This window comes from Phacochoerus africanus, chromosome 15 (genome assembly GCF_016906955.1).
Source record: "Phacochoerus africanus isolate WHEZ1 chromosome 15, ROS_Pafr_v1, whole genome shotgun sequence".
NCBI classification, from domain to species: Eukaryota; Metazoa; Chordata; class Mammalia; order Artiodactyla; family Suidae; genus Phacochoerus; species Phacochoerus africanus.
This window is the reverse complement of record NC_062558.1, coordinates 16,628,936-16,650,624: the sequence shown is the minus strand read 5'-3', so window position 1 is coordinate 16,650,624 and position 21,689 is coordinate 16,628,936. Positions and strand designations below refer to the sequence as shown.

Sequence of the window (21,689 nt, the reverse complement as noted above, 5' to 3'; positions counted from 1 at the left end):
TTCCCTGGCCTCTCTCAGTGGGTAAAGGATCCAGTGTTGCCCTGAGCTGTGGTGTAGATTGCAGATGCGGCTTGAATCTGGCATTGTGGTGGCTGTGGCCTAGGGCACCAGCTACAGCTCCAATTCAACCCCTAGCCTAGGAACCTCCGTATGCCCTGGGTGCAGCTCTAAAAAAAAAAAAAAAAAGTTACAGAGTAGCAGTTCACTCTTTACAAAGAGATATCTCCATTTTGTGTCAACATGTCACTAAAAAATTACACATATTAGCTGCTTCTTCCACCAACCCAAGGTAGCATCCTTAAAGCAAGTGACGTAGACGTTGGAACGGTCAGGAGATATATGACCGGCACAGAATATTGCTCTATCCTTTTTTTTTGTTTTGTTTTTTGCCATTTCTCGGGCCACTCCCGCGGCATAAGGAGGTTCCCAGGCTAGGGGTCCAATCGGAGCTGTAGCTGCCTGCCTACACCACAGCCACAGCAACGCGGGATCCGAGCCGCGTCTGCAACCTACACCACAGCTCACGGCATCGCCGGATCCTCAACCCACTGAGTAAGGCCAGGGATCGAACCCGCAACCCCATGGTTCCTAGTCGGATTCGCCAACCACTGCGCCACGACGGGAACTCCACAGAGCATTTCTCTAAAGAGTGGCTGATGTGGGGCCCACCTTCCTGACCATCGATATTCAAGGCCATACTTTGCTTACCCTGAGCCTAAGGAATGTGTGAAGCTCATCACGCTGAGTGACTTCACAGAGCAGAAGAGCTGCCATGTAGAAATCATCAGCCATCATCTGTTTCTGCCAATTTTCCACGTTCTTCTGCCAATCATCAGAAAGCAAATTACATGTATACTTTATGAGTCCAGCGCCAATGGAAATTTGTTGCTGTGGAAATACTTGCATGGGTCTGTGACATCAAGTCAACCCATAAATAAAAGTATATTTTAGAATGTAGAATTATCAGTGAGTTGCCCATTTCATGACCACCATTTTGACCGACCTTTTCTTTTGTTTTGTTTTTGTTTGGGGGACATTCTTTCCAATTTCAGAAAGATTTCTCATTACTAACTGTGAGGGTTTAGTGTAAACTCAGAAGGCATTCGCTATTCAAAAATATCATCATATGCTTTTCTTGAGTTCCATTCAACAGCCAAGGACTTCTCTGCTTGTTTTCATTGGTAGCTGGCTTCCCAGCAGTTTTCCAGGGCAGTAATAGGATTTCATTCCACTTCATTTAAAAGACATCCATTTCTGTGTCTCTCACACTTCCATTTGGCCAATTCCTGCTTCCCCCACTCCCCTCTCCTCCTTCCATACTTGTGTCTCCAGCCTTGGTCCTTTGTGCATTTAGAGCTCTGTGCTCATTTTTTTTAAACTCAATGAATTTTATTATACTTATAATTGTACAACCATCATCACAACCCAGTTTTACAGCATTTCCATCCCAAATCCCCAGCCCATCCTTCCCCACCCCCAACCTGTCTCCTTTGGTAACCATAAGTCTTTCAAAGTCTGTGAGTCAGTTTCTGTTCTGCAAAGTTCATTGTACCCTTTTTTTAGATTCCACAGATAAGTGATAGCATATGATGTTTGTGTCTCACTGTCTAAGTTCACTAAGCATGATAATTTCTAGGTCCACCCATGTTGTAGCAAATGCTATTATTTTGTTCCTTTTTTATGGCTGAGTAATAGTCCACTGTATATATGTACCACATCTTTATCCACTCCTCTGTCAGTGGACATTTAGCTTTCTTCCATGTCTTGGCTATTGTGAATAGCGCTGCTGTGAACATTGGGGTGCATGTATCTTTTTGAGCCATGGTTTTCCTTGGATAGAGAGCTTTCTACTCTTTTATCCCATTGGCCCAAGGCCTGATGAGATGCACAAGAAGGCTGGCTTTTGGACCTTCATTCCTTAAACCAGCATGTCTCACCAATCTTTTTCATTTTATAATAACTTATTTTATGGAGCTATCGTTGATTTACAGTGTTGTGTTAATTTCTGCTCCACAGTGATTCACTTATACATATTTACCTTCTTTTTCATATTCTTTTCCATTATGGCTTATCATAGAACACTGAATATAATTCCTTGTGCTTTACATAGGACCTTGTTTACCCATTCTGTATAGTTTACATCTGCTAATCCCAAGCTCCCAGTCCATCCCTCCCCCACTCCCCTTGGCCACCATAACCAAGTACCACAAACTGGGTGCCTTAAACAACAGCAGTGTGTTGTCTCAGAGTCTGGAGGATGGAGGTTTGGGATCAAGGTATTGTCATGGCTGGTCCCCTCTGAGGTTGGAGGGAGAATTTGCACAGGTCTCTCCTCAGGTTGTAGATGGCAGTCTATCCACATGGTGTTTTTCCTAGATGTGTGTCTCTGTGTCCAAATTTCCTCCTCTTATAAGGACACCCGTCATATCGGACTAGGGTCCCAGCTAAGACCTCACTGTAACCTAATTACTCCTGCAAAGACCTGTCTCCAAATAAGGTCCTACTCTGAGGTCCTGGCAGCCAGGACTCCGGTGTATCTCTTGGGGGGAATTCAGTTCAACTCACAATGGGCTTCCAAAAGAATAAAACATAGTAACTTATAGGAGGCACCTAACAGAAACCCTGGGTTCTAAGGAATAACTTAATAAACAGCAGGTGATATCATAATCATTAACAGTTTTGTCTTCCTTATTTTATTTTATTTTATTTTATTTTATTTTATTTGTCTTTTTAGGACTGTACCTGAGGCATATGGAAGTTCCCAGGCTAGGGGTCAAATCAGAGCTGCAGCTTTCAGCCTGCACCACAGCCACAGCAATGCAGGATGCAGGATTCAAGCCTCATCAGTAACCTACACCACAGCTCATGGCAACACTGGATCCTTAACCCACTGAGCAAGGCCAGGGATCGAACCCACATCCTCGTGGATACTGGTCAGATCTGTTTCTGCTGAGGTGCAATGGGAACTCTTTGTTTTCTGTTCTTTTGTGATCATCCTATGAATACACAGATACTGTCTGGGATTAATGGATACAGCATCTAGTGGAGAGAATGTGTAAATACCCAGACCATGTTAGTCATGAGACGCAGTTACTGAACATAAAGGACTTTGTGTGTGTGTTTGAGGTGGGAGGTAGAGAAAGCAGGAGCACAGGATAGATGGTAGAGGGAGGTGGTAGAGTTAATCATCCACACTGGCGCTGGATTGGTTAATACTCCTTTTTACTTTGTTTTCAAAACACAATCAGAGACACAGAGTCAAAGCTTACCCTTGACCAATATACTCTGTGCCAGAAACAGTCATAATCACGGTGGTTTTAGAGCAAAAAAGGTCATTAAAGAACCTGCCACTTGATTCTGATGACCGAACAACTCAGACTCAAACTCTTATACAATATTACTGGAAAATATTTACTAGAGCAACACTGTCAAGCTTCTGCGTGGTTTAAACACGGTGCATTTTCTGGCGTACCTTTGGTTTCAGCATCTTATTTGAAGAGACATTCTCCCTGCTGATAAAACTGGCAAGGAGAAAATTGTATTTGTTAGCTTGGAGATGTCTCGTTTGACCTTGAAGGTTTCTCTTCAGGATGTCCTCCGTGGCGCTGGGTAACCCAGACAGTGCCGTGGAATGTGGAGGGGGGGGTCTTCAGTAACACGCAGGGCAGTTATTTAGAGTCTGGCCTCCATTAAGAATAGAGCAAGAGGACATATGTTTGATTTGCAGAAGGAAGGATTTAGGCCAGATCCAAATACACTTCGCATTGGTAATCAGTAATATAGATGCCCAAGGAAGAGGCTAAGGAACACCTTTCCAAGAAGATCTATACAATTATGATAGATACTGCATTGTTAATAGCTTTTGAAAATCATAAGGCCTTATAAGTGTTCTATCCAGCATATGAGATTTGCATTACCCTACCCACTGTTTCAATATCACTGTTACTCTTTTTTTTCTCTTACTCTTTTTTCCTAAGTAGTCCTGATTACTGTTATTCTTACTATTATTATTACTATTCAATTCAATGAAATAATGTATTTTTAAAGTAGGTGGTTGAGTTTTATTAAATTTATCAAATTGAAAGTTAGTTTTGGGAGTTCCCGTTGTGGCTCAGTGGTTAACAGACCCGACTAGTATCCATGAGGACGTGGGTTCAGTCCCTGGCCATGCTCAGTGGGTTAAAGGATCCAGTGTTGCCGTGAGCTCTGATGTAGGTCACAGATGTGGCTCGGATCTGGTGTTGCTGTGGCATAGGCTGGCAGCTACAACTCTGATTTGACCCCTAGCCTGGGAACCTCCATATGTTCTGGGTGTATCCCTAAAAAGACAAAAAAAAAAAAAAAGAAAGTTAATTTTGGTGCTATAAAGGCACAGTTTTATCACTTTCCCACTCAAGGATTCCCATTAAAGTCAAGCCAAAGAAAAAAAGAGAAAATGGAGAGTTTTAAACACTGTATTTAAGACCTGAATCCTGATTTTCCCAAGGAAAGCCTAGATTTCTTTGGGAATGGGGCTGTTTCTTTTTCTTTTTTCTCAAAGCTGATTCCTAAGAACCTTTCTCTAAGGAGGCATTCTGTGCTCTGTTTTGGAGAGAGTACCAGACCTTAAGAACCATGTGAAAGATGAGCAGGAGGGGCGCTGTGGTCTCCATACTGATGGTTTCTTCTGACTGAGGCTAGGAGATAACTTGCCCAAATCTTTTCACTTTGCCTAAGAAAGTATTCTCAATGTATATCTATATGGGATCAAAAGAGATGATCAAGCAAGTTAATTTTCAGAAGGGACCTCATATACAAATGAATCTTGACCAAAAAAAAAAAAAAAAAAAAAAAAGAAAAAAGAAAGAATGGAAAGGCTCAAAGTATAAATACATGAAAAATAACAACACAGGACTTTCATTTCTAGTAATATTGGTGATTAGATAATCTGAAAACCCTCTTACTACAAATCACTTAGCTATACTGGATAAAAATATAACAAGTATGAGGGGAGTTCCCTGGTGGTCTAGTGGTTAGGATTTGGTGCTTTCATCACTGTGGCCTTGCTTCAGTCCCTGGTCTGGGAACTGAGATCCCACATGAAGCTGTGCACACTGAGCCCCACCCCCCAAAAAAGTGTGTCTTTAAGTGCTAATAAGAAAGTAAAGGAAATACTCCAGAAACTGATATTCTGACTGTTCTGGATTTATTTTTTTGCCAGTCTGGTTAACAATGTGTTTGAATTCTAATGGCTATGTAAATACAGGCAACAAATTTTGAGGTCCACAAAGGGCAGAAATATGGACCTGACAGCCTCAAATAAAGAACCTTTGAATGACTACACATCTGTGAAAGGGGAGAACTGAAAACATTTATCCCCGCCCAAAGGGAGATGAAAAGGAAACTCTTCTGATTAGCCTGACCCATTGAGGGGAAGAGATGTGAAACCCTGAGAATTTGAAAAAACCTGAGAGCTTCATGCTGCCCTCCCTCAGGTTTAGGGTTTGAATTAGTACTGTCTGGAGGGCCCAGCTTCTCCAACAAAATAGTTTAAAATGCAGTCTTGGAGTTCCTGCTGTGGCTCAGTGGGTTAAGAACCTGATTAATATCCATGAGGATGCAGGTTCGATCCCTGGCCTCACTCAGTGGGTTAAGGATCCAGTGTTGCCATAAGCTGTGGCATAGGCTACAGATGCATCTCAAATCCAGAGATGCTGTGGCTGTGGCATAGGCCAGTGGCTGCAGCTCCAATTCAACCCCTAGCCTGGGAACTTCCATATGCCCTAAAAAAGCGGGAGAGAGAGAAAAAAAATAAAATGCAGTCTCAGGCTGATAACAATACTGGAACCCTCAATAAAAGTAAATAAAAGTCTTCTCTTGAAAGGCAGATTTTCAGCCCTGCACACGATTCCTGTAGATAAAGTCCACTCAAATGAACTCACAATTCTCAATTATAAAATACATGAAAAAAAAGCAATCTAGAATCATCAGCAATAACAACCTGTATAATTAGACCCTAAGAATTTGAGAAAAAAATTCTAAGTACATTTAAAATTGTTAAAGAGAAAAATCAAACATTGCTGAAATATTTATTTTTAGTTTTTCAAGCCTCCAGAGAGCTTAACTGGTACTCTCTCCCATAGGTTGTTTTATTTATGAAGTAACTTGGGGCCAGAGTTCTGCTGATGGGAAGAGGGCACTCCATGGGATTTGCACACCAACCTTCCTGCACATTCTGGGGTCCAATGGATAGAAATGAACTTGGGAACGTGGTAGCTGCTGGCCTTCAGTTGTGGGCTGTTGAGCAAAGGGAAATATAAATCTGCATTCCAGCTGAAGTCAAGTTTAGACAACAGATCAATTAATTCCAAAGGGGTGGAAAAAGTGGAGCCAAGCAGAAGAAAAGCAAGACAAGGCCAGCAAATTTAGGAGGTGGAGGAGGACGTGTCCCTTAGACAAAAGAATACAGGTGGAAGCAGCTGTTCATAAATCACCTTCAAAGGAAGCTGTGGTTGGGAGTTGGCTTGGGGAATATTTAGACATGTTGCCTTGGCTGTGCGGTAAGGCCAGATCCAGTGAAAGAAATCTAATTTCACAAAGAGACTAAGTCAGCTGGAGTGTTAATAGGAGATTTTAATCCCTGGAACTTGGGTGTATTTAACTGGGTTTGGAGTCTCCTGCCTCTGCTCCAGAAACTTTTGTCCTTTGTTGAGTGGGTGTTGGAGATAAAAAACTACCAGAGACTTGGATCAGCTTTCAAGTGAGGACAGAAATGGTCCTCAGAACTAGAACAGGGCCTCAGTGTTTTAATGTGAATTTACTGTCATGTCAGGTTTGTAGGTAGCACATCATGATGAAAGGAGGTATGCTGAAGTCATGTGGTCGCTGCTTTCATCCACATGTAAGTGTTGGGAATTTTAAGATATAGAATGGAGTAAGCAAATATGTAAAATCAATCCAAACTGCTTTTGCTTCAGAAATTTTCAGAGAGGACAGAGCTGTCTCCATGAACAAAATCCAACTCAAACGTAAAAGCTAAATTAGCATAACTTGATGGAGATACTTCTATGAGATGGACACATTCTAGCTGAATAGGAATAACTTAGAGCCAGTTTTCGAGGGGCCCGGAAAATTATCAAGCAGTTGTTTTTAGTTCCTTCCATCCTTCTTCCCTCCCTCCTCTTGCCCCCCATCCCCCTCCCCCACCTGCCATCCCACTCTGCATCCTGCTTGTGCCTTTTCTCTCAGCACCTGTCTTTGCAGACAAGCTTTCCACCCCTATACCTGCATCTGCTACGTGGAGAGTTTTACTGCCCTGTGCCCTGTGTTTGTGTCTCAGCCTATGTCTAGTGTTACAATCAGATACCTCTTCCAGCCTGAGGCAGGCAGGGAGGGGGCTGAAGTAATTGGAGGCCTAGAAGTGAAGGAAAGGTAGAGAGTGAAGTTCCTTATCTCTTCAATAAAAATACAGCCATCCTTGCTTGATGGGATAATTTTCAAGCTACCTTGTATGTTTAAGGGCAGCAGGTACCCAGAGCTCCTTATGACGGTCTGCATGGTTTCATGGAACACTTCCCTGTTTCTCTCAAATTTTGTTGAAGCTGGTGGTCTTTGTTTTGTGGTTGGTGATTCTTGGGTTGAATGAGGAATTCTTCACAGTTTGGTGAAGGGCAGCCCTTTTATAGATATGAAAGTGCAGTAGTTAGACAATACTTTGCAGGTAGAAGTCTATTTATCTCCCTAGTTCACTTGGATGTGATTTTTTTTTTCCTGTTAGAAACTAACAGATAAAAAAGCAGTTTGGACTTAAGTGGTACCTTTTTTAGAACAGCATTGATAACACAGATTGCATGCTCTGAGGAATGTTACATCTGAAAAATAAGGAATTCACAATAAATAAATTTAAGAAATAATTATCTCAATAAAGCCAAGCAGGATCCTTTAGTGTAGGATTTCTCCAGTCCTTCAATGTGCTGGTGGCACTAGTTTCCCCAAATGTATTCAACTATCAGGAAAGCAGCCTTGGAAACAAAAGAGTTTAATGTTGATCCTGCCGGTGCAAGTTCCCCTGCTCTTTAGACCCAGAGGTTCCTCTGATGCTGTGCTCGATCACGATGCTGGCCCCCAGCCCCAGACCCTCTCTTCTCTACTCTCTTTTGTGACACAGGGGCCAACAGTCTGGAAACCATCTTTTGCTTTGGTTAGCCGGCTTCCTACAGGGCAACCAAGGGGGAGGCTGGACGGCATGAGGGAAAAAAGTTTTCCTTCTTCTTTTTGTTTGCTGCTTCTCAGCATCAGTCTCTCAAAGGCTGTTCACTGGGCAGCAGTCAGTTGCTGTCTTCAGCCTCCCTCTATGCTCCCTGGACCTCACTGGAATCCATCCGAGGTAGTGGTGGCCCCATCTGGTGCCCCCATGGGAGCCAGAGCCCCAGATCCAGGAGCATCTCCTCCAAGCAGTAGTAGGCAGAGCCCTGCCCTGAGGCCTGGGAACCAGCCTGTGTGGCCCTCACTGGACTGGCTTTCAGGCCTGGTGATTCCACCTCTTCCCCAGGAGTGGAAGCTGCTTCCTCCCTGTCTCTGCATCTTAGAGTCCTGTTTTGCTTCTTTGGTCTTCCACCACCTGTAACAAATTTCCTGTATAAAAACCTTTCTGTTGAAATACCTCATGTGGTGTCTTTTTTCCTGATTGGACCTCGATGGAAAAAGAATGCCTATGAGAGCTTCCTCTGCATAGACATGTCTTTGGGGATGGAGGGAGGGTGTGAGAGTGGATAGAGGAAGCAGGGAGGAACAGCCTGGAATTCTTTCCTTGGGCCCAAAGTAGTGTTTTTAAACCTTATAAATTTAAATGAATTCAAAGGAATTTCATTTAGAAAACTTCTCAGCATCCCTTGAGATAATAGGAGATATTCTGGGGTCCCATTAAAATAGAATATGAATCCCTTTCTCTTCTGTTAAGTTACTCAGCAATTTGTGTAAAAGTGAAATGAAATGTCTCTTTCTGCAGGATGCTATCCGCCACAACTATAAACCACAGGTTAGTCATTCTAAGACAGTGGAAGGAGATACTGGGGCTTGGTAGAGAATTGGAATTGGGAGTAAAATGCAAGCAATACATTCCAAATGGAACCTCCAAAGATACATTTTATTTTTAATGTTTGGCTTTACAAAATAACTAAGTTCTAGTCCTCAAATACGGCTGATCATTAGAATCATCTAGGGAGCATTAAAATTACAGATTGTAGACACTGCACAACCAGGATTCAGACTCTCTTGCTTGGGACCCTGGAACTGGTATTTTAAAAAAAAAAAATCATGCGACAAGGGATTCTGATAGTTAAAAGGTTTAGGATCCTTTATATATAAACATTGTTTTTGTCTTTTGTCTTTTTAGGGTCATACCCATGGCATATGGAAGTTCCCAGGCTAGGGGTTGAATCGGAGCTGCAGCTGCCAGCCTATATCAAAGCCACAGCAAGGCCAGATCCCAGCCATGTCTGTGACCCACACCACAGCTCATGGCAACTCCGGATCCTTAACCCACTGAGTGAGGCCAGGGATTGAACCTGCTTCCTCATGGATACTAGTCAGATTCATTTCTGCTAAACCACGGTGGGAACTCCTATGTAAAAATTTAAATGTTTCTACTTTTTTAAAAGCACTTAGATTCAGAATTCAGTATTCGGGGATTTTTCCATTAAAAGTCTTAGCGAGGTGCTGACATTCTCTACCCTGCCGAGGGTGGTGGGGAAACAGTGGGCTGCAGGAGACCAAAGGCAAAGGAGCGTCCCCCTGAGACAGGCTTTTGATCATCTCCAGTGTCAGAGCCAATCACAGATGTCAGAGCAGGCAGCTGTGACAGACTCAGTTTCCATGGCAACACAGCCTCTGTGGGGAAGTTAGGATTCCCTCTTCCGTGGGTCTTTCCCCAGTCAGCTGTGAGCTTTGCCCAGCTGTGGGATCCAGCTGGGATCCAGCCGAGGGACCAGGCATCTGGCTTCTTCAGACACAGCTACAAAATGTCCACACATCCTGCCAGGAGCTTATCGAAAGGAAAGAACAAAGCATAGCCAGAGTCAGCAGCAAGAAAGTCTCATTTACCTTTACCCGGACCAGCTTTCTTGCTTTATGACTTTGAGATGAGATATAGAGCAGAGTATAGCCTCAATATTAAAAAGCAAGCAAACACTTCTTATAAAAACAAGGCATCCCAGGGGCAGGGAGGGACTGTGTGGGTCGCCCCTCTCCCTGTTCCCTCCTTGCCACCAGTCACAAAATTGAGACTTACTGTTCACTGCAGGGGGACTGCTGCCTGAGGTAGGGGGTGGGGGGGAAGGAAGCGAAGTCTGTTAAGATCAGGAAAAAATAAGAATCCTGTGATGTTGGAAGTTGGGCTGAAGCTCCCTTTACACTGTAGGTGTCACAAATCAGGCAAGGCTGCAAAACCAGGCAGCCCTGCCCTCCGTTTGCGTTTGTGGCGAAGGAGCTGAAGCAACCAGTCCTGCTGACTTAACTGCATTAGAATTTTTAAAATTCAAACAATTTTTCAAAGGGGTGAAAAAACTACTTGTTTTCTAACTGAGCTGGCCAGTCACCTGTGACGGGCAGCTAGGTGGGCTTGTTGGGGACTCAGTTGGAAGAGCGGGTCCTGGATTTGATCAGGAAGTTTACCAGGCATGTGGCTTCACAGCAGTGGCTCTGCTGACAAAACAGCTCTCAGCACAGTGGGGGACTCCGGGCGCTCTCCAACTCGCTCTTTCCCCCTTGCTAGTTCCACCTGCCACCAGAATCCCTCCCTTTGCTCTAACTTATATGCTGCTGCGGATGTTTGCCTTCCCACTCATGCCCAGCAGCCTGGCTCCTGAACTCCCAGGACCTACTGTTTGTCCCCTCCGTACTGGTGCAGTCACTGCAGCCCCCACAGAAGGGTGAGCAGCCAGTCCCTGGAGAGCCATCCATCAGGGTTATAAATGTTCCGTGTTTTACCAAGTTCCCTCAAAGTTCACGGCACACCGAAGCAAAACAATTCTCCTGTATGCATCCTTTTTTTCTCAGCGTATTTGCTGCCCATAAGCCTGCGTGCAGCGTTTGCGTGTGTGACAAGGGCGCTTGAACCCGGGCTTGCATCTGTGCCATCGTGTGCAGGAGCGTGGGAATGTGGGGCCAGGGCTCACAGGTGACCAGGTGTACCCACCGCCTTCACTGGCTGTCAGTAGACGCTGAGCTGCTCCTGGGCTTGAGTTTTCACTGCTCTCCAGTTTTCTCTTCAGCCTCCCAAGAGGTGGTTTTAATCGCCTCGCTCATTTTAGCAACTCCAAAGGCTGTGGTGAGGAGCTGGCATCCCAGGCTGTGCTGGCTCTCCCCTCCTCTGCTTCTGCCCACACCCCAGCCTCCCTGGACACGTGCCATGCCCAGTCACCAGGATGGGGCTCCTCTCCGTGGACATAAAAGGCAGCCTGTCTGCGTTAACGTCAACTCCAGCTTTCATCCTCTTTTTCTTCTGTAAGCTCTCTCCCCTCTTACTTTAGAAAAGCAGCAAACATTACCTGGCTTCCCAGAGCACGCAGTCCTGTTAGTGAATATGTAAGATACTGGGGACAAGACAGACAGACACACACATACACACATAAACACACACGCGACAGACTGACAGACATACACACAGCGCACGTCAAAACCAGATTGGCATCCTCTCCTTGTTTTTAATCTATGGCTGCTTCCCATCTAGTTTTCACCTCGTGAAACTCTTGAGCAATCTAATGTCATCACCTCCGCTTCGGACTGAGTTCTAAGGAGCCCTGTGGGACAGATAGGCTAGGAATTTGAAGTCTCTTTCTCCGTATTCTTGAATCCTTTCAGTACGTACCTTTTAGTGGGAGGCGTGGTGCATCAACCTGCACATTTGGAGCATCCGGTGAAGAAAGTACATGGAAATGGTAGTTTGGGGGATAACAAGAAGTAGCCACAGATTCCTTTCTCTTTTAGCTGGAGGATTTTCAATCTTTCAATGTAAATTCTCTTGACTGGAGTGAGGCTTCTAGGTTTACCTCTTACCACATGTGGTTTTCAGACTTCTTAGAAGACATCATAATAGTGGAAAACGAGAGAATGACTACAGAACAGGACTTACCTCAGCAAAGTTGGACAACAGTGATAAAATTCCACATTTTTATCTAGAATCCGCCCTGGCATCCTGGAATGATTAAGGCTGGAAAGACACGAGGAAGGCCAGGGAAGGTTCCATTACAGCCTGTGATGTCAGCGTCCAGACTGACCCAGGGAGACTGGAGAACAGGGTCTGCATCTGTCTCCAGGCTCTAGGGAAGAATCTGTGCACTGGGAAGATGCTTTTGCCTTTATTGATGCCTGTCCTCTGTTAACTCGCATAGCACCTGTAACCTTTGATGCACAACTGATGTATCCCGTGCCGTGTGAAGATGCTCTGTTAACTTTCTCTTTGTATGAGGTTGACAGAGTTTGTTTTTAGAGCCCTGCTGCCTTGTAGCTGTCACTGTGGGTGACTTGTCCCCACCCATCCTGCCTAAAGCATTCTTTGGACTAGTGGTCAGCAAACATTTTCTGTAAAGGGCCAGTGTATTTGGTTTGAGGGTTTGTGTTTCCTCCAGATTCAGACGTTGAAACTTGATGCCCAAGTGGTGGTATCTGGAGATGAGGATGCTGGGAGGTGATTGGGTTGTGAAGGATGAGCCCTCAGGAGTGGGACTGGTGCTTTTATATGAGAGGCACCAGAGGAGTCCATTGCCCTTTCACATGACACAGAGTAAAGAGGTGGCCACTTCTGAACTAGGAAGCGGGCTCTCACCAGACACTGAATCTGCCAGCACCTCAACCTCAGACTTCCTAACCCCCACAAATGTGAGAAATGTTTCCTGTTTACCAGCCTCCCAGTTTATGGTATTTCATTAAAGTGGCCCAAACAGACTAAGACCAGCCAGACAGAATGCATTTTAGGCTTTGTGAACCACATGGTCTCTGTTGCAACAGCTCTACTCTGTAGAAAGTAGCCAGAGATCATCTTAAGTGAATGAGCGAGGCTGTGTTACAATAAAACTTTATTGACAAAATGGGCTGAGGGCCAGATGTGGCCCTTGGCTGTAGTTTGATGGCTTCTAGTCTAAACTGCTTCCAGGCATCTCATTTCCCAGGCTAAGTGACCAGAGCAGGCAGCATGTATGTATGTGTGTGTGACCTCATCCTGGATAGAAAATGGGAGGGGACATCTGAAGTGGGCCTCTGGGAAAGGCTTTCTTGATTCTAAGACCTTGCCCCTTGTTTTCCTCTGGACCATGCTGTTTCAGGAGCAGCCACCATACTCCCAGGCTGAGGATGGTCCAACACTGACAGGTCAAGGCTGAGACCCTGACATGCCTCTCCCCAGCCCACTCTGCTGTGGTCTCCCAACTATAAGAATCAGTGGCCTTCTACTGTAAGCCAGTTAGCCTTTTTTCTTGCTAGAAAGCATACTAATTGATTCAGTTATATACCTAAAATGATGTTAAATTGCCATGAACTGAATCTGGCTTCTCCTTGGGGAAAAATAATATACTTTATGTTTCTGATAAAGAACAGTGTCTGACTTTTTGCAGAAGTGATAAAAAAATGCCATGTTAAAAAATTTTAAATGCCATGTTGAGTCAAACATCCATGATATGTTTAAATAAATTTTTTATAGTGCATTTGAGTTTGAAGTACAGAATAGTCAGTACTTCAAACTCAAATCCCCCTAAATACGTATCACATGACATTCTTGCCTTACATCTCCGTAAGTCCTATGTCGTGTTTAGTGCAGTTCATAGAACCTATTGGGATTTTTAGGGGACATTTCACAGAGTTCTCTGAGGAGACTTAAGAATATTTGGGCCCACATGATAAATTCTTGAGACATCATTCAAATCCACTTTTTTAATGGATACTTCTAGGACCCTTTTTTTTTTTTTTCATTTTGTTAACCACAAAAGTCACACAGGGTTATTTTTAAAATTCAGACAGGACAAAATAAAAATAATGGTTCCCCCTTCATGCTGGTAAGGATACTAATATTTCTTTTCTTCTTTGTGATTATGTAGTAGCCCTTATAAGCATCGCATTTCAGGGGACCTGTGAGGTCATACTAATGCTAAGACACTGTTTGCCTTTTTCACTGCGTGGATGTTTGCACTGATGGTGCAAAAGCAATGGTGGGTAAAACTGCTGGCACCTCTGTATGAAGTCGAGTTGTGGCGTCCAGCTATGTTAGTAGTCATTGCATTATTCAATGCCATGCGTTCATAGGAACCAAAAAAAAAAAAAAGCTGCTTTTAATTCAGCATGTTCTTCAAGAATTAGTAAAAAGTACTACTTTCATTCAGTCTCAACCCTGAGTATGCATGTTTTTAATATTCTGCGAGACAAAATGGGGCCCACACATAAAGCATCCCTGCTGCAGGCAAGGTCCTACAAGGACAAGCATGTGTGTCATTATCTGTGTTATAAGCTTAACGAGCCTCTTTTCTCATTAAACACTATTTTTACTTGCAAGGCAGATTATGGTTATTCAGATTGAGTTTTGGCAGATAATTTCTCTCAAATGAACCAAAAGATCCAGTTACATCAAGGAATGTTGCCAGTGATAAAGTGTGGGCTTTCAAGTGAAAATCTGAATTCTAAAGAATTTGCGCCTGCCACTGTGAGCCTAATAGCTTCTGTTTTTTATCATTTATTTATATATATATATATATTTTTTTCTACTGTACAGCATGGTGTCCCAGTTACACTTACATGTATACATTCTTTTTTCTCACATTACATGTTCCATCATAAGTGACTAGACAGAGTTCCCAGTGCTACACAGCTGGATCCCATTGCTAGTCCATCCCGAAGGCAACATTCTGCATCTATTTACCCCAAGCTCCCAGTCCCTCCTACTCCCTCCCCTTCCTCCCTTGGCAACCACAACTCTATTCTCCAAGTCCATGATTTTCTTTTCTGTGGAAAAGTTCCTTTGTGCCATGTATTATATTTCAGATATAAGTGATATCATATGGTATTTGTCTTTCTGACTTACTTCGCTCAGGACAAGAGTCTCTAGTTCCATCCATGTTGCTGCAAATGACATTATTTTGTTCTTTTTTATGGCTGAGTAGTATTCCATTGTGTATATATACACCACATCTTCCTAATGCAATCATCTACCAGTGGACATTTGGGTTGATTCCATGTCTTGGCTGTTGTGAATAGTGTTGCAATGAACATGCGGGTACATGTATCTTTTTAAAGGAGAGTTTTGTCCAGATATATGCCCAAGAGTGGGATTGCTGGGTCATGTGGTATTTCTATGTATAGTTTTCTGTTTTTTGGGGTTTTTTTTGTCTTTTTGCTATTTCTTGGGCCGCTCCTGTGGCATATGGAGGTTCCCAGGCCAGGGGTCCAATCGGAGCTGCAGCCACTGGCCTACACCAGAGCCACAGAAACGCGGGATCCGAGCCACGTCTGCAACCTACACCACAGCTCACAGCAACGGCGGATCCCTAACCCACTGAGCAAGGGCAGGGACCGAACCCGCAACCTCATGGTTCCTAGTCGGATTCGTTAACCACTGCTCCACGACGGGAACTCCTGAATAGTTTTCTAAGATACCTTCATACTGTTCTCCATAGTGGTTGTACCAATTTACATTCCCACCAACAGGGCAGGAGGGTTCCCTTTTCTCCACACCCCCTCCAGCATTTGTTATTTGTGGACTTATTCATGATGGCCGTTCTGACTGGTGTGAGGTGGTATTTCATGATAGTTTTGATTTGCATTTCTCTAATAATCAGTGATGTGAGCATTGTTTCAAGTACTTGTTGGCCATCTGTATTTGATAGCTTCTTAATACTGGAAGCATTTCTGATGAGCCAGTGGTGTTACTAATTACTGTGAGTTTTTGGATACTGCACCATGAACTGTGTCATCATCTGGAAGAAACACAGAACCTGCTGTGGGGTTGTAGACTCACATTACATAACCTTTAAGCAACTGCCATTTGTCCAGTTTTGGAGCAACTGCCAACTTGTCCAGTTGTCCAGAGTCAGAGAAGGGGAGCTACAGTGATCTTAGACAGCTGTTAAAATCCTCCTCCCTTTTCCAAAGATACATCTGTTTGAGGGTGGATTTTTTTCATATGTTTCACCCAAAGAGCATATCTCAATGGATTGACACACAAGAAGATATGAGAGTCCAGCCACCTCCTATGAAGTCAGACATTAAGGAAACTTGCACAGGTGTGAAAACAATGCGATGCTTCTCCTTGGTTAAAAAAAATATATATATATATATACACACACACACACACACACACACAGTTATTTTTCATACAGAATATTGTTAACATAAAGTGAACGGTAAATGTACTTTTAAAATTTCTCCCTTTGAATTTCTAATATGATCAATATCAATAGAAATAGCAAACATAAACAAAACCTCTCTGAGGTACTCAGTAATTTTTAAGAATGTAAAGGAATTTTTCAGAATCCAGAACCATAGGTTTGGAAGTGTATTTCGTGAAACGGGAAAATACTAGAGATATTATGTCAAGGGGTAAAAAGCAGAATATTGGACACATAGTGACTCCACCTATGGAAAAAAAACATGTGCACAGAAAAGAATAGGATGGAACACTACAAAATAATAATAATTTAGGTAACTTAAGTTTTATTTTCATAAAATTCCCAAGTTTTCTACAATAAAAAAAGTTTTGCAGGAGTTCCCATCGTGGCTCAGTGGTTAATGAATCTGACTAGGAACAATGAAGTTACGGGTTCGACCCCTGTCCTTGCTCAATGGGTTAAGGATCCGGCGTTGCCGTGAGGTGTAGGTTGCAGACACGGCTCGGATTCCGCATTGCTCTTGCTCTGGTATAGGCTGGCAGCTACAGCTCCGACTGGACCCCTAGCCTGGGAACCTCCATATGCCACGTGTGTGGCCCTAGAAAAGGCAAAAAGACGAAAAAAAAAAAAAGAGTTCCCATTGTGGCTCAGCAGGTTGAGAACCCAACTAGTATCCATGAAGACTCAGGTTTGATTCCTGGCCTCACTCAGTGGGTTAAGGATCCAGCACTGCTGTGAGCTGTGGTATAGGCTGCAGACGCAGCTCGGACCCAGTGTTTCTGTGGCTGTGGTGTAGGGCTGGAGCTGCAGCTCCAATTTGACCCCTAGCCTTGGAACTTCCATATGCCTCAGGTGCAGCCCCAAAAAGAAAAAAAAAATTTGCTTCTATAATCAGGAAGAATAAAATTTTAGTTCTGACCACAGAATATATATACATCTGCCCTGTAATAGTGGCAGCCACTAAAAGAACATCATGTTTTCCTTTTATTAGTTGTTTATAAGGATTTAATGTCTGATTATGAGACAGTGAGATTTTTATTTTTGTATATGTGGTATTTCCCCCTTTTTGGGGCCACATTTGTGGCATATGGAAGTTTCCTGGCCTGGGATCAAATCCAAGCTGGATCTGTGACCTACATCACAACAGCAGCAACACTGGATCCTGAACCCACTGCACCAAAATGGGAACTGAACTGGCAATACTACAGAGACAAGCCAGATCATTAACCCACTGCACCACAGCAGGAACTCCAACAGTGAGATTTTTAAATGAAGAAACTTCCCCAAATTAAATGAATGTATTTCTTCCTGGTAGTTCCCTTAGGAGGCTATGTGCTTATTCAAATGCCATTTTTTTGGAGCTCCCAGTGAAGAACTGTCTCTAAAGAGTCAGCTGCAGAAGAAATTTATCTCCTATCTCAAGATACAGAATTCTCTCTCTTCCCTCCTCTGCCAGCTTAAACTAATGGCTTGTGTGCTTGTTGATACTGACCCTGAAAGCTGTTAGGGAAGACCATGGGGCCACCTGCAGGGGAGGAGCCCAGAAGAGCCCCCAGTCTCCATAGGAAAGCAAATCTATTTGTGGACTGTAGGGTTTATTTGGCTGTCCTCCACAAAGGTGAAGAAAAAGAAATTACATTTTCCTTTCTCTCCCTACTCAGTACAGAGCACCATGCTGAGCACAAAGCAAAGTTTCAATTACTGATGTTAACTGGGGCATCTGTGACATTCCAGAGTACTAGCTGGGGCCTGGATTGCCTGTTTTGACTTATCACTCAACTAAAGAAAAGCTGAGAATTACCGGCTGGTTTAGACTCATGGTTAAGTCAGTTTCCCCCAACAGCCTAAATTTGGTCTCCTACTGAGGTGAGCAACTCATCCCAGTTTGCTCAGGATATTTCTCATTTTAGCACTAAAACATCTCAGGAGCTCCCTCAGACCTAGGCTGACTGGGGTGGTTGGTCACTCTCTCTGCAGGTGACCCAATTTTATAAGCAGGCAGCTTCCCTATGTCTTAGTTTGACTCAGCTTCTCCAGCCAAGCCAATTCACCCAAGGCCAGCCAAAGCTGGATGGAGCATCTGACCTCAGGTGCATGTCACTGTCCTGCAGACGAACAAGGCAGAACAAAGGGACTAACTGCCCCAAATGTATAACCTGGTTATAATTTTCCCAGGAGAGCTTGGGCTCCTGGCCTCCCCACCCACTCCTTTTCAAGAATGACTGCTAGGGGAGTTCCCGTCGTGGCGCAGTGGTTAACGCATTCAGCTAGGAACCATGAGGTTGCAGGTTCGATCCCTGGCCTTGCTCAGCGGGTTAACGATCCGACGTTGCCGTGAGCTGTGGTGTAGGTTGCAGATGTGGCTCGGATCCCGAGTTGCTGTGGCTGTGGCATAGGCCGGTAGCTACAGCTCCGATTAGACCCTAGCCTGGGAACCTCCATATGCCACAGGAGCGGCCCAGGAAATAGCAAAAAGGACCAAAAAAAAAAGAATGACTGCTAGAGTTGAGTCATCACTTGTGTGTTGATGAGTCATCACTTCTATATTGCTGACCAGCCCAGCACAACCTTCCTCAGCCTAAGGCTTTGGGCCAGGATTTGACATGTTGGAAAACTTATGTCCCTTGAAAAGAAACCCCAGCAAAATGAAAACCTATTTTTATTTATTTTTGCATTCAGAGAGGAGCGGCAATGTCATCCATGTCCTGGACACATCTTAATTTGTGGATTTTCTCTTATTTGACTTTCTTAATTGGATGAAAGTTATGCCGGGCTGATTTATGGATCTCCAGCGGTGCCAGGCATCATTTCAAATGTGCACAGCTGCTCTGCAGGAGTTTAACTTGGCGGATAGTATGAAACCCTGGAATTGTGTCATCTATTAGTATATGCGTACAATAGCCTCCTTGTGCAGGTTCTTCAAGAATCCCTGCAGGCGTGGTTGGGCCTGGGGGTTTAAGGGGGTGCACAGAGTGATGTATTCTTTTGGAAGGCTTTCAGCGTTTCCATAATGAAGGATGAGAGCACATTCTGTGCCACTGATAAGCGCCCGAGGGAATCACAGAGACGGACTGACGTGGGGAGGGCAACAGAATGAAAGGCCTCAAGCCCACGCTGGGAACTCCTGTTTCAGGGGCTGTCCGGGCGATGTAAGACATGCGATGCTGACAACAGGCTCCCTTTCGCTCTGACATGTCACAGGGAAACAGCTAAAGGGGGCGGTGGGGGGTAAGCTAATGCAAGTGTCTGTGGGCATAAATAACCTGAAAAGCTCTGCTGACAATAGAAAATCTGGCATCCAGAGTAGTTAACAATGCTATCTTCAAATTCAAAGGGCCCTGAGATTTGTCACTGTTGTCCTTTGTAGTCAAGGATGATGCTGTTGACACTGTGGTTATCCCTGTCAGCCAGTGTGGCTGAAAATACCTGCTTGTGACAGATGATAAGGCCTCTCTGAGGGACCGAGGAGAGCCTGTTTGGGGTTTGTGTGTGGGGGCCTCCCAGCACATAGCTCGGCTTGACACAAAGCCATGGTGTCTCTGTCTGCAGCGACCCAGCTGCTCTGGCCGCAGGCCCTTGGCTCTATTCTTGTGCATCCCTCCCCTGGGTCCTGTGGCGAGTCCCTTCCTGACTGGCCTGCTTGCTTCTCCTGCACCAGCCTCTTCCCTACACTTTGAGGTGAGAAAAGCCCTTTCAGGTGGGCAGTGTTCTCCAACAGCTTTCTTGATGGGTGACTTTATTTTGCCACTTCAAAACTGAATGTTTTCACCTAGAAAGATATTTGAGGCTGAAAGAACACTTCCCCCTGCTTTCTCGGTGCTGCCTGTCTCAGAACGGGGAAAAGCAGAGGAAATGCTCTGGGCTGATGGGCGCCTCTCCTGTCAGTGGACTAAGTGGACAATCACACAATTTGTCTTAAAAATGGTTCCACAGCAACCTATACTCAAAATCCATTTTTAGGCCAGAAATTCTGCAAGGCTCATCTCTCATCCTAACACTGGGTATTCACAAGCTGGTGACAGAGGTCAGAAGGCCTTCCTGCTCAGGGGACTGGCTGGGGACAGTACTGAGGTCTCCACCCACAGCAAGTGCCGCCTGCTGCCCAGCACTTCACCTCTCTGGCAAATAAATACCTTTCTACCTGTGGGTTCAGGACAGAGGTTAGGAAAGATAGTAAAAGGGCTTCTCAATGGTGCCTTAGCCTTAAAACCTCCTTTGGGAGGAACTGCAAACTGTCTTGAACCAGGAAGCCCTAGAATCTTAATAGGTACTTAGCTGCTGAGCCAATCGCTGACCAGGTCTTCCTCCAGATGAGTCTGAACTGAGGATAGCTTTATACATAAGAAAGTTGTGGTGAGGATGGCTGAGAGATAAGAGGGTGGAATGAGACCCACACTAGTCACTGGGCTTCCCCGGGAGGACTTGACCCAGGGCATCCCAAGTAGCAAAGGGACACCGGATGTCCAAGAAGGGGCGTTTTCTTGGGAGAGAGAAGGGGCCTGGAATTAGGATGGGGAGGGACCAAAAACAGACTTTGCCTACTTCACAATTTTGCTCTCTTTGGTTTGAGGTCACCCAAGAGAGTTCCATCTGACATAATTTTTGAAGTCATTTCTCCAAGGAATGTCTCAGAATCAGCTTTCATCTCTTCTTGGTCCTCTAAGGACACTGGAAATAAGGCACAGAGTTCCCAAGACTCTGGCACAGATAGCAATGACCTCTGATCTTGGAGAGAACGAGATATTAACTAAGAGGAATAAGATAGAGAGTAAGCAAGCATCTATTATGTTCTGTCACTCCCATTTAATAGATGAGGAGACTGAAGTTCAGTTACTGGACCAGGACAATGTGAGAGTGAAATAGCAAATCTGGGATCTAAACAGAGCCCATCTAACAGGGGCGTACAGGTCAACCAGTTAGCACAGCTTAGAGAGCTGCCTATATTTGATCTCTCCAGCTCCATCTCAGACCTGTAGGCTTCTCTCTCAAGTCTTGAGTGAGAACTTTGCCAGGAAGATGGGAAGTTCTCCTCATGGAATTTGAGAAACCACTGACTAAAGAATAAGCCTCAACAGTATCTCTGACGGCCTTAAAAAGTAGTAAATACCATACATACACAGTAGTAAAGCCAAGGTCCCAGGCTGTGGAGTCGAAGGGGCTGGAGTGTCTTTTTTAAAAAGTGATAAACATTGAAAATGACACCATCTACCCCTTGGTCATTCTGAAGGTACCATGCAAATTCTGTTCTTAGACCAATACCTAAGTTGTTTTAATTAATAAACCTTATTTTGATGAGTTAATGTAATGCTCTTAACCTCTACTATATATGTTGGACAAGAGGAA

At 44.3% G+C, this 21,689-nt stretch overlaps 1 long non-coding RNA gene across 4 annotated transcripts in view; it reads right to left on the bottom strand.

The window, feature by feature from the left end:
• Nucleotides 1-5,754: 5,754 nt before the first annotated feature.
• The window catches only part of LOC125115903 (uncharacterized), a 108,653-nt gene continuing 92,718 nt past the window's right edge, over nt 5,755-21,689 (bottom strand). Inside the window, exons 6-7 of one of the 4 annotated variants that reach the window (XR_007132199.1) lie at nt 10,860-12,187; nt 9,594-10,021 (exon numbers count right to left, since the gene is read on the bottom strand). This is a non-coding gene — a long non-coding RNA (uncharacterized LOC125115903). Of the gene's footprint in view, nt 8,600-9,593; nt 12,188-21,689 lie in introns of those variants that run through there. The other 3 variants (XR_007132200.1, XR_007132201.1, XR_007132195.1) reach the window with 3 other exon arrangements.